This window comes from Onychostoma macrolepis, chromosome 03, assembly GCF_012432095.1.
Source record: "Onychostoma macrolepis isolate SWU-2019 chromosome 03, ASM1243209v1, whole genome shotgun sequence".
Classification (NCBI taxonomy): Eukaryota; Metazoa; Chordata; class Actinopteri; order Cypriniformes; family Cyprinidae; genus Onychostoma; species Onychostoma macrolepis.
The window spans coordinates 2,548,021-2,559,709 of record NC_081157.1 but is presented as its reverse complement, the minus strand read 5'-3'; the positions used below and the strand labels follow the sequence as shown (position 1 = coordinate 2,559,709).

General features: G+C 40.9%; 1 long non-coding RNA gene across 1 annotated transcript; it reads left to right on the top strand.

Moving 5' to 3' along the window:
• Nucleotides 1-8,967: 8,967 nt before the first annotated feature.
• On the top strand, nt 8,968-10,230 carry LOC131536800 (uncharacterized). The gene is made up of 3 exons (XR_009270092.1): nt 8,968-9,053; nt 9,378-9,434; nt 9,675-10,230. It is a non-coding gene; the product is annotated as an uncharacterized LOC131536800 (long non-coding RNA).
• Nucleotides 10,231-11,689: the final 1,459 nt, after the last annotated feature.

Sequence of the window (11,689 nt, the reverse complement as noted above, 5' to 3'; positions counted from 1 at the left end):
ACAGAGCAACTCAAGGGGTCGTGTCACCTGGATGTTGACCAGTGGTGCAGACTTCTCAGGCAAAGCTTTTCTTTTAACACAGCGTTCACATGTCTTAACCTTCTTCTCGACATCAGCACTCATCCTTGGCCAATAAAAGCGAGAACGGACAAGGTCGAGAGTACGGCCCACTCCCATATGGCCCATCCGATCGTGCAAGCTCTCTAACACCATAGCACGAAACTTCACAGGTAACACCAATTGGTAATTTGTTTGATCATTCCATTGCCGCCATCTGTATAGAACTCCCTCCTTCAATTCCAAGCGATTCCACTCCTTCAGCAACAAGGGAATGTCTGAACACTCATATCTCACTGCACGACATGGCAATTGACCTTGTTCCATGTGACTGATGACTTGATTCAGAGTAACATCTTCTTTTGTTCTCGCTGCAGGTCTATTCCAGTTAAATCGGGTACTGCAGATGTATCTCCTATCATTTCTTGAGCAAAACATCCATGAATAGCCTCCTGTTCTATTGTCAAGGACTCCACCAGAGCAACAGGAGTTCCGTCTTCCTGCTGTACGAGATGCTTGTCACACACAGCTTGAACAACAGCGCAGTCTATGATGACACCTTTACCTTCACCCAGGTGCTTGGCAGCGAATTGCTGTATGCGTTCTTGCTCCTTCTGTGATACCATGTCATTCACTAGCTCGCCATGGGGGCGTCTTGATAATCCATCAGCGTCCTGATTCTGCTTCCCCGATCTATAGATCAGGCTGAAAGAGAAAGTCGCTAATGCTGAGAGCCAGCGATAACTTATGGCGTCAAGCTTTGCAGAGGAGAGAATGTACGTGAGAGGATTACTGTCAGTTATGACAGTGAAGTGGTTTCCATACAAGTAGTCAGAGAATTTTTCCATAACTGCCCACTTTAAGGCAAGAAACTCTAACTTATGGGCCGGATATCGGGACTCACTTCTTGAAAGACCTCTGCTGGCGAAAGCTATGACTTTACTCTCGCCGTCCTGTTCCTGGTATAATGCGGCACCCAAACCTGTGGTGCTCGCATCTGTGTGGAGGGTGTAAGTAAGGTTGGGTTGGCAAAACCAAGCACATGAGCACTGGTAAGTTTGGAAATGATGGTATCAAACGCTTCATCACAGTCCGCCGTCCATCGACTACCAAATGACTCCTTTGGGTTAAAGTACTTCCCTTTCATCTCTCCATTCCTTGGTTTACGATTCAGTGGGGCATAGCCAGCAGTTAAGTCATTTAGGGGTTTCATGATCTTAGAATAATCTCGGATGAATCGCCGATAATATCCCGCAAATCCCAAAAATGACCTTAACTCTCTCAGGTTTTTTGGTTTTGGCCAGGTCTTGAGGGCACTTATCTTTTCAGGATCAGTCTGGACACGGGTCTCTGATATTATATGACCTAAATACCGGACAGAAGTTTGGAAGAATTTACACTTTTCTGAGGACAATTTCAACCCATAGTCTCTCAACCTCGTCAGTACTTTTAAGAGTCGCTCCTCATGCTCCTCGGGAGTTCTGGAGAACACAATCAAATCATCAAGAAACACTAAGACTTCAGTAAGATGCAGATCTTCCATGCACTTTTCCATTAATCGTTGAAAAGTACTTGGTGCGTTTGTGATACCTTGAGGCATCCTGTTGAACTCCCAAAACCCTAGCGGGCATGAGAAAGCAGTCTTGTACTTGTCAGATTATTCCATTTCTATCTGGTAATAACCAGATTTCAAGTCCAGAACTGAGAACCATTGTGCACCTGATAAAGCAGAAAAAGACTCTTCAAGGTTGGGCAAAGCATAGGAATCTTTCACAGTTTGGGAATTCAGCTTTCTGTAATCCACACATAGTCTTACGTCACCATTTTTCTTGCGTACGACTACGATCGGGGATGAAAAAGGAGACTCAGACTCTCTGATTACTCCAGACTGTTTTAACTCTTGCAAGTGCCGTCGAACAGCAGCCAGATCATGAGGGTGGATAGGACATGCTCTTTGTTTAAATGGAGTTTCGTCAGAGAGCTTAATGTGATGTTTGACTTTGGAAGTTCGACCGAAGTCAAGGTCGTGTTGAGCGAAAACATCAGACATGTCGTTAAGTTTCTTACTGACTCTATCTTTCCATTCTTGGGACAATGGGGAGTCCACAAAGTCAAAGGTAATCACTGACTTGGAGCTGCACTGACTACTAGGCACAGAACTCATCTCACATTCTCGGGGAAGGATACTTTCAATAGCATGCACTTCAGGTATACAGCCAGTTTTTAGGTTCAGGTTCAGTTTTTAGCACGGCATTGTATCCATATCATGGAGAACAGGGTTCAAGGTTATCCAAATCGGAACATTCAGCATACAAGGAATCGAGAGTGTTAGTCCCGAACAAGACTTGAGACTGTTTTCCAGGGTTGAAATCAGGAACGATTAATGCAAGCGTGAAAATTTCAATCTCAGATCCAGACATTTCTTCTGGAAAGGTGATGGGGATTTCTATGTATCCTTTGTATGGAACAGGTTGACCATTTGCACCACTGACCTCAAGCAGATGATCCAAGGGCTTAATGGGGTGATTAGTCAAACAAGCTTGATAAAAGGACCAAGGAACTGTGGTCACCTGTGACCCTGTGTCAAGCAAGCAATGACATTCGGTTCCTGAGATTTTGACTTGCGCAGTACACTTGGATCCCACTAACCGTTGTATACTTGATCGAGGGTGTGCAAAGAATTTACGATGCACTTTTGAATGTTTTCTGTTGGGACGACTTTCAGGTTGACTAGCCCCAGTTTGTCCCGCAACTGGAACTGTTAGGCGTTTAAAGAAGCTGCACCCACATGACCATTCTCTCTATTCCATTCTTGTTGCTTAAACCGCAACTCATCTCGTTTCTTTTCAACTAGCTTGGAGTTGGGAGGATTCTCACAGACGACAGAGATGTGGCCATCTTCGCCACACCTGAAACAGTAACCAGGACGTGGTCTGCATTTTGTGAAGGGACCACCGGTTGACTTCGCTGGTTGATTAGCGACAAACTCCGGAGTAGTGGAAGAGGGCACAGTCTTATGCTTGGGTTTGACAGTCTTTCTGGGCTTTGAGAGAGTCAATGAAGTTAACTGTTCCTTCAGCTCAGCGATTTGCTTCTTTAATTCGGCTGTCTCAGACAACAACCTGGACTCAGGAGGGGATTTGCTTGCAATGGCAGTGTCTTGGCTGTAAGCATGAGTGGATCGAGGTGATGGGTGTGGTTTCTGCTTAGAAACGCCAATGTGGCTTCTCATGCGCAACAATTTCTGTGCACTCTTGTCTTCTTTGGTTCTGATGGAACGCAATAAGTCTTGGAATTCAATAGGGTCGTCTCCATGAGTATCAAGATGGAGTTCAGAAATGAGGACATCATCCCAACAGCCTCTGCAAAACTGCCGTAGAAGTTGATGGTTAATTTCCGATGATTTAATTCCACCTCCCCTGACTGCCTTGCTCAAAGCAACTTGAAGTCTCTGGAGGTAGCTAGATGCCTTTTCTCCATCATTCTGAAATGTGTTCATGAACTTTGAGAACAACTCATCACCATCTTCGATTGCGCCATATGCTGAATCAAGCATATTGAGGTAAGCTCTGGGAGAAGCACGAGGCCCCAAAGACTTAACGATATCAGTAGCAGGAGGTAAAATACTCTCCATGATTCTTCTTACTCTTTGTAAGTCAGACACCGAAGGGTCATCAAGAAGTAATTCAACATTACAACACCAAGTGTCATAATCAGATTCATTACTGGGCTGGGGAATTCTCCCTGAGAAAGGACGGAGCTTAACTACAGCAGTAGATGGAATTGCTGAAGCGACTTCACTTTTGACTATATGCTCAACGATAACTTTCTGCACCTCAGCTGGATTGAGTTGAACATGACTCATGGTACCTGACAACCGTCTGTCAGACCTTGGTAAGTCATCATGGTTAAGTGCTGGCTCATTGCGGACTGATCCAGGACTCTGAGCATTCGTCTTAGAAGCATTCTGCTCCTTAGTGGAACTGAGCTCAACAAGTGCAGCCTCATCTTCATCCACCTCATCTGGAGTTAAGGAACTTGAGATCTGAGAGAGTTCCTCTCGTAGTAAAGCATTAAAAGATTTTCCAGTTAGCTTAGCAATGTTTTTCAGGGTGGATAAGTAAGAGGTGGTAGCATCAGAACTTTCTTCCCAAGAATAGACACTGCTCAGGGCTCTTATCTGGTAACTCAAACTGGGGTTTTCTTTGCTTGTATAGCTAAGAGGTAGAAAGGGACTTATTGACTCGATAGCTGATCCAGAGTTGTACTCTACAATGGTGTGGTCATGATACTTGGACTCCAGATTGTTAACAGGAATGACTCTTGCGATGGAACCATGACGTTTTAGAAGATCAAGGACCCCTTCATCTTCAAGAGTGCTTACTGGTCCATTAACTAAAAGGGAGGTTACAATTTTGACACTTTCCTTTTGTACTACTTCCATGTTCCTAATGTAAATTTTCTTGTCATGCAACTGATCTGAATGTCTCCTCTGTCAATTACTATTTTTTAAATATAAAGTAAATAAAGCAATTAATTACATCTCCTGGCTGGCTCGCCACATTTTATGTAGCACACGTGTCAAATAATATGCACTTGATACTAATATTAACCTTAGGTAGGTTCGACTATGGAGATGTAAATAAAACAACATTTGAGTCAAAATAAATCTGTGTATTGAAAACAACTGTTGTACTGGTTACTGTGGTTTTTGTTTAAAAGGAAAATAAAATAAAATGATAATCAACAATTGTCACAATTTTCTTTGTTCAATATAAGATCACAATTGCATGAATTTTCAACTGCAATGAAATTAATTGAGCAATTTCACCTGACTCTCTGGTCTTCTATTTGTTCAGTAGGGTGCACCCTCTAGGCTATGCAAATTTCCTAGAATACAGCACTTCTGAGATCACCATAAACACTTACAATATTCACAATTAATAATTTTTTGACAGTTCACTCAAAATAAAATAATAAAAAAAAAATAACTCCTTGATGTGAAACACAAGGCCAAATAACAGTTCAGAAGAAAACAGTTCAAACTCAGTTCAAAAGATTTGTTTGGAAAGTTCAGTTCAAAAAGATTCAGTTCAGTAAGTTCGTTGAAAAGTTCAGTTAAAAAAGATTCAGTTCAGGAGTCCAAAAAAATAATAGAATTGATAGAATCGTGGAGAAATGATTCTATTCAATCGTTCCAAATAACAAAAACAGATCAGTCAGAGCAGAAACGAAAATGCTCTTGAAAAGTCTCTCAAAACACAGCTCAGTTCGGTTTATGAAACCTAGTAGGCAATCAGAACTTTCCTACCCGTTTCCTCGGGTGATGCTTGGAACTTAACTCTCACAACAATCAGTGTTCATCTCGCTGGGAAGGCTCGCCATCTTACATCAAGCTGAATTAAACGTAGTTCCAACGTAGGACAAAAAAACCTGACCAAATCCAAAGAAAATAAAACATATGAAGACCTCTGTTTTAATCCTCTGATGTTATTTTAACTTTTCCAAAGTTACGTTGCTGCTTGTCTCTCACCAGCCTCGAAGAGAAAAGAAAATGGCTACTCCCATCCAGCGACTAGCGTGGTGAGGCGGGACTTCAATTTAGACTTCATGTAATTGGACAATCATTAAAATGTCAATCATTACACTGAAATGCTTTTCACTTAATTACACCATTTTTCTTATATTATTTTACTAATTTCTGGTTAGTTTACTGTTTTAACAGACTCTTTAACTATTTTCTTTTTATAATTCATTTTCTAAATTATACAGGGTTACACAGTCTTCCGTTTGAGAGGCTCCCATAGATAAGCTTTGTTGAACTGAAAAAAGCTCTGAATGAGGAGTCGATTCCTCTTGATGGAATCGATTCCAACCTTTGGAATCGACTCTCGATTCCCAACACCTCGGAATCGAGGAATCGATTCTTTTTGGAATCGATTCCCAGCTCTACTGGGAAGAAGAAGAGGGGAGAGCAGTTTCTACGAGAGAGATGCGCCATCTTCGTTGTGTGAGATATCGGCAGTTTTTGCAGTGGGAAACGTGAAAGAAGAGTAATGCACAGTTAATCTGAGTTTTTGCGAGTCCAGTGAACACTAACGCTATCGTGTGAGACCGGAGACGGAGTTATTGCAGAAGTTCGGCTGATTGCGTCATCGAACAGAGAACGGTGTGAGAGACTGGCTGAGAGCACGAGACAGAGTTGCTGGAGCCATGAGTTTCGTTCTGAGCACTGCTGTTTTTGCATGCGTCATTCGAACTGTGAGCATTTTTGAGAGTATTGCCAAAGTCTCTATATTCTTTGGTATTGCTGCGTTCTCGAGTTATTGATGAGCTGTGCTTTACAGTGAGAGACATTCATTACTTCCTGCGCGTCATCCACGTGTATAAGCTGGAAGTGAGTTTTTCATGGAGTGTTTGATTTTTCCACTCTCCCTTGAGTATTCTTACATTTTTGTCGAGACTGTCCATTGCCAGGATCCGTTTTGCTTTTGGGAAGCACTTATCTTTTGAGACAAGAGTCAGTGTGTGCTGTGGCTGAGCTTCGCCATTTTGTTCCAGAAAGTTCCTGAGTTTTTCCTGGGCCACGCTGAGTTTTTGCTTGTGTGTTTTTTTTATTATTACCCTGCCATCCTGACGACATCTCCTCATTGTCCTGACCCAGCTGTTCATTTAGTCATCGCAAGTCATCTCAAATCAACGCAAGTCATTTCATCAAATTCTTCGTTGCTACGGACTGGTACAAATGTTCTTTGCACATACACACACATGAACTCTTCACTGATATAAATTGAACTGTACTGTGAACTTGAACTGGGTTCGTGTGGGAATCGTACATTGATTCATAAGAGTTGCTCAAACATTTGAACTGAGTCAAGAGCTATTTCTGAGTTTAATTGAAGTGGGTCATTTGATTTCAATTGCAGAATCATTTATATGGTTCAGAGTTTTGTTTAAGATATCAGGTGCTGTCTGAAAATATATTTGTGGTGCACCACGGGTAAAGAGTATAGTGACAACTTTATTTGAGTAACATTGTTTTATTTGTTTTTTTACATTCATTTCATGTCTTGTTCTGATCGTCTTTATTCCACTGAAACACTGAAGAAAAACATTCCTAAAAAAAAAACATTCTTAACCCTCTGGGGTCGACAAACGCGTATACGCGTTTTGAGGCAGATTTTCCTGATAAGGCCGAAATGAGCTTGAATTACTCTGCCATTTTTGATCGTACAGATAAGAGCAATACACCATTCGAATCTGTAAGGGGTCTACTTTTATTTGTATACACTCATAATAACAACTAAACTTTGTGCTTTTGAAGAATAAAGAAAACAAACAGGGAGCGCTCTCTGTCTTCTCCGTCTCCGTGAACTGCTTTTTGAAACATGTCACTAAAATGAACTGTAACTCAGCGAATACTTCACACAGAGACACGAGACATATATCTATTGAAATGTCTACTATTAAATAAACCAATTTAAGTCGAAAACAAATAATCTCTTTTTATGTAATCCGTATGAAAGTAAGGAGTGGTCCGGTTTCTCCTGTATCGCCTCATTACAGCTAATGTGATCCCGCCCCCCACTGAGCACGCTGTTCATATGTAAATGAACTGAGGTGAGCCAGGTCACGTACACGCCTCCGAGAAATGGCATAAAACGTCAAGCTTCATCATAGAATTACTTACTTTTTCTGCGCGTTGGGAAGATGGCACGCTACACGGGTGAAGAAGCACTTCGGATGGTTCTGGACAGTGACGAAGAGTTTACTTTCTCCTCAGAGGAAGAACGCGACTCAGATGATGAACGTTTGCATTTTGAAGAGCGTCTGGACCCAGCGGAGGATATAATTCCTGACGAGTAAGTCTTTTTATTATTACCTTCATGATTTAAAATGTTGCTCAGCTATAGCCTATTTTATATCTAAATTTCCAAAGAGGCTATTGTCAGACTAAAATAAGCTATTCAGAGTAAAATTGGCTGAAATATGAAATATCTCCTTACAGGCCACTTATAGTTTTGAATGTTGTACAACTATATATAATGATGATATTGTGGGATTACAAATTTATTTAAATGTTTAATTTAGATTCCAATGTAATAGTGTACAAACTGAAGAAGTTATATACATTGTATTTAGCATTTATGGTGAAGATGATGACATCAGATGAACAATTCAAGAGGTCCCTGCCAGTTCCTGTTCTCTTATTGTAAGTCTAATGAGCCAGACGACGGAGACTCTTGCCTTTTGTTTGTAATGGCTCTAGGGGCCCCGGCCTCAGTCTTTGGGTAGTTAGGCTGATTGGATTAGGAGTGATTAAATCAGACAGGATGCTATACCTGAATACTTTATTTGCATGCTTTGTTTAAGATCATCACCCAGGTGCTTGGTCTCCATTCCTAAGCACTGCCCCCTAAATGTATATAAACTACAATGTATCACTGCTTTAGTTAGACTTGGATGACTACAGCGACGCACAGCGAGTTCTCAATAAACAGTAACTTCTGGATGAAAGATATCCCAACGTCTCCTGGTCTCTGCTTCGACAAGAGGAAAAAAGGTTTACAACAATATATACAATAAAATATATGTAATGCTATACGCCAATATAAACATACGTACAATAGACATCTCTTTCAAAAATTAACCATGGTTTTATGTATTTATTTTACATTTTGGATTGTTTAGACTATATTTTTCCAAATGGTGAAATTGTTCACCAACTAGCTTTTGTTGGCAAATATCTGATATGGTAAATGTTTTGAATGCGTTCTACCCGGACATTTGCGTTCTCGATTGTCCTAAGTGGCCTGCAATCAATACGCGCGTCCATTCTTATCAGTGATGCAATTTATTATCAGTTACGTATCTTCTGGTAATTGCTAACAACAGTTTCATTTTTCGTTTAGGACTGTGGCTGCATCACTGGCTTCTTGCACAAGAAAGGCACGCGAGTGTCGTTCAGTTTTGAGTTCGCTGGAAAATCACAATCAGTAAGTGCACAATATAGTGTATAGTTATATTATGACTATATGGTATTATTTGTGGTTGGGATAACACAATAAGTAAGTAATGTATAGTAAATGCTATAGTGTTTTTGAACCATACTAAAGTAAAGTGTATTATACTGTATAATATAGTATTTATAGTATTTTTTACTATAGTATTTTCCATGCGGGTATGGTAATATTATTTGTGGTTGATAGTGTTAAAATATAGTTTCTTTGTTATTGGCATTCTGTTTTCTCATGAAGTACGTATATACTATTGTACTGTGAAAAATAAATGCTAACAGTGGTTGACAACACTTTTTTTAGGACTTTGAATACACCACTCTCTCCTTCACCCGCATCACGCACAGGAAGGAGACGCAGGTATATTATTCAGTTTTCAATTCCATTCAGAATCTTATACATTAGGTGTGCATTCACTATTTTACAGATGTTACAGATGTTAATTAGTTTTATTTACTGTATTGTAAAATGTGTGCTATGTGGAAATTGTGTTCTTTATTTTTTCTACAGATTAGTACTAGTATCAGTTAACATCCCAATAATGTTAATAATGTAGTCTCTTTGTGTAAACAGCATGCTTATTTTTTTAATTTATTTCAGATGTGAGAATAACAGTGCAAAAGAACCTGTGGCAAAGAGAGCTAAACCAAATAAGCAGCCCACTCGGTCATGGAAAACAGAGACTGATGTCGACATGGCTCCACAGGCTCTGAGATTCCTGCCCGCACGGGAACCTGGACCACAGCTAAGACCATGTGATGCACACACTCCCATGAGTCTGTTCAAAATGTTATTTTCTGAAAATGCTGTGTCAACTCTTCTCAGGCTGCCAGGGCACGTGCAAAGGGCCATAGATATAAATGGACAGACGTCAGCATCAGTGAGCTGTACTGCTACATTGGGCTACTCTTCTACATGGCCATGGTGAAGTTGAGGTCCATCAGAGATTACTGGCGGCAGGACAGTCTTTTCTCTGTTCCTTTTCCTGCCACAATCATGTCAAGGGACAGCATAAGGAGCAATGGACTTGCTCCTATGCCTTTATGTAATTTTTTTGTGAGATTGCAGGGAAGCAGTAGATCCACTAGAGCAGCTTCTAGTGGAAACTGTAGAGTTATGCATCGTAAAACATAATTTGCTCAGACTGCCCTCTCAGTGAAAGGTATAAAATCTTTTAATTCGTTGCCTGATTATTTAAAATCTACTGTAAATTATAATTATTTTAAAAAGGCAACAAAATCTTGGTTGATACATCAACAAACTTGTAGTCATGTTTAGTGTATTGTATTATATATTTGTGTACTACTTGTTGTTTATTTTTCTAATTGTAATTTATAAAAGCCCTTCTAGGGACAAGTGTTGCGAATTAGCTTTGGCTATAAGCACTATGGTACATGCATGGGATGACTGTTGTTTCAGTTTCATCTATGCTTATTGTATCTGTCCCTAACAAATAAAACATAAATAAATAAATACCGCACCATTTCATGGAATCTGCACATGAGTCACCCAGATGCAGACCAGGACAATGACAGAAAGAGGGGCACAGCTGAACACGACCGTCTTTTCAGGGTCAGACCCCTCATGGACACTATCCAGCATGCATGTAAGGCCATCTATCATCCAAGAAAAAATTTGGCAGTGGATGAAAGAATGGTGGCATGCAAAGCAAACACAGGAATGACTCAGTACATGAAAGCCAAGCCAACCAGGTGGGGCTTCAAGTTGTTTGTTCTTGCGGACTCATCAAATGGATATACTGTAGATTTTGCTGTGTACACAGGAAAGAACAACTTTCCCACAAGCCATGGACTGTCATATGATGCTGTGGCATCTCTGTTAGACCGTGCAGTTTTGGGCTCTGGGTAACATGTATACATGGATAATTTTTACACTAGTCCCAAGCTCCTAACAGACTTGTTTGCTTTGAAGTTTGGTGCATGTGGGACATACAGAGACAACAGGAAGGATTGCCCTCGGAATGCAGCTAACTCACTCACTAAAAAATCTGTGAGGGGCTCCATCAGGTGGATTCGAGACAAACATCTTGTGTTTGTGAAATGGATGGACACACGAGAGGTGTCTGTCTGTTCCACCATCCATGCTGCTTATACAGGAGACACTGTGCAGAGGAGGGTGAAAACACAAAATGGATGGAGGACAAAGAGTTTTCCATGTTTTCCTGTGACTGCATACAACCAGCACATGGGGGGCGTTGACCTGTCTGATCAGCTGTTACAGTACTACAGTACACAGCACAAAACAATGAAGTGGTACAGAAAGCTATTTCTACACTTCTTGGACATTGCTTCCACCAATGCTTTTATTGTACACAAAGAGCTGTATGGCACCATGACCCACAAGGAGTTTATGGAAGAACTAATTGCAGAGCTCTGTGGTGTGTCACAGCAAATACCACCAAAACAGACCAGTGTTGACCATGTGCCTGTTCCAGGAGCTGAGCAGGCCTCAGATGCCACTGCTGGTCGCCGTACATGTGTGCTTTGCAAAGCAAAGCATGATAAGAGGCAGGACACTCCTTAGAAATGCCAGGCATGTGATGTTCACTTGTGTGTTCAGCTGAAAAGGAACTGTTTCCTAGAGTGGCACAAAGA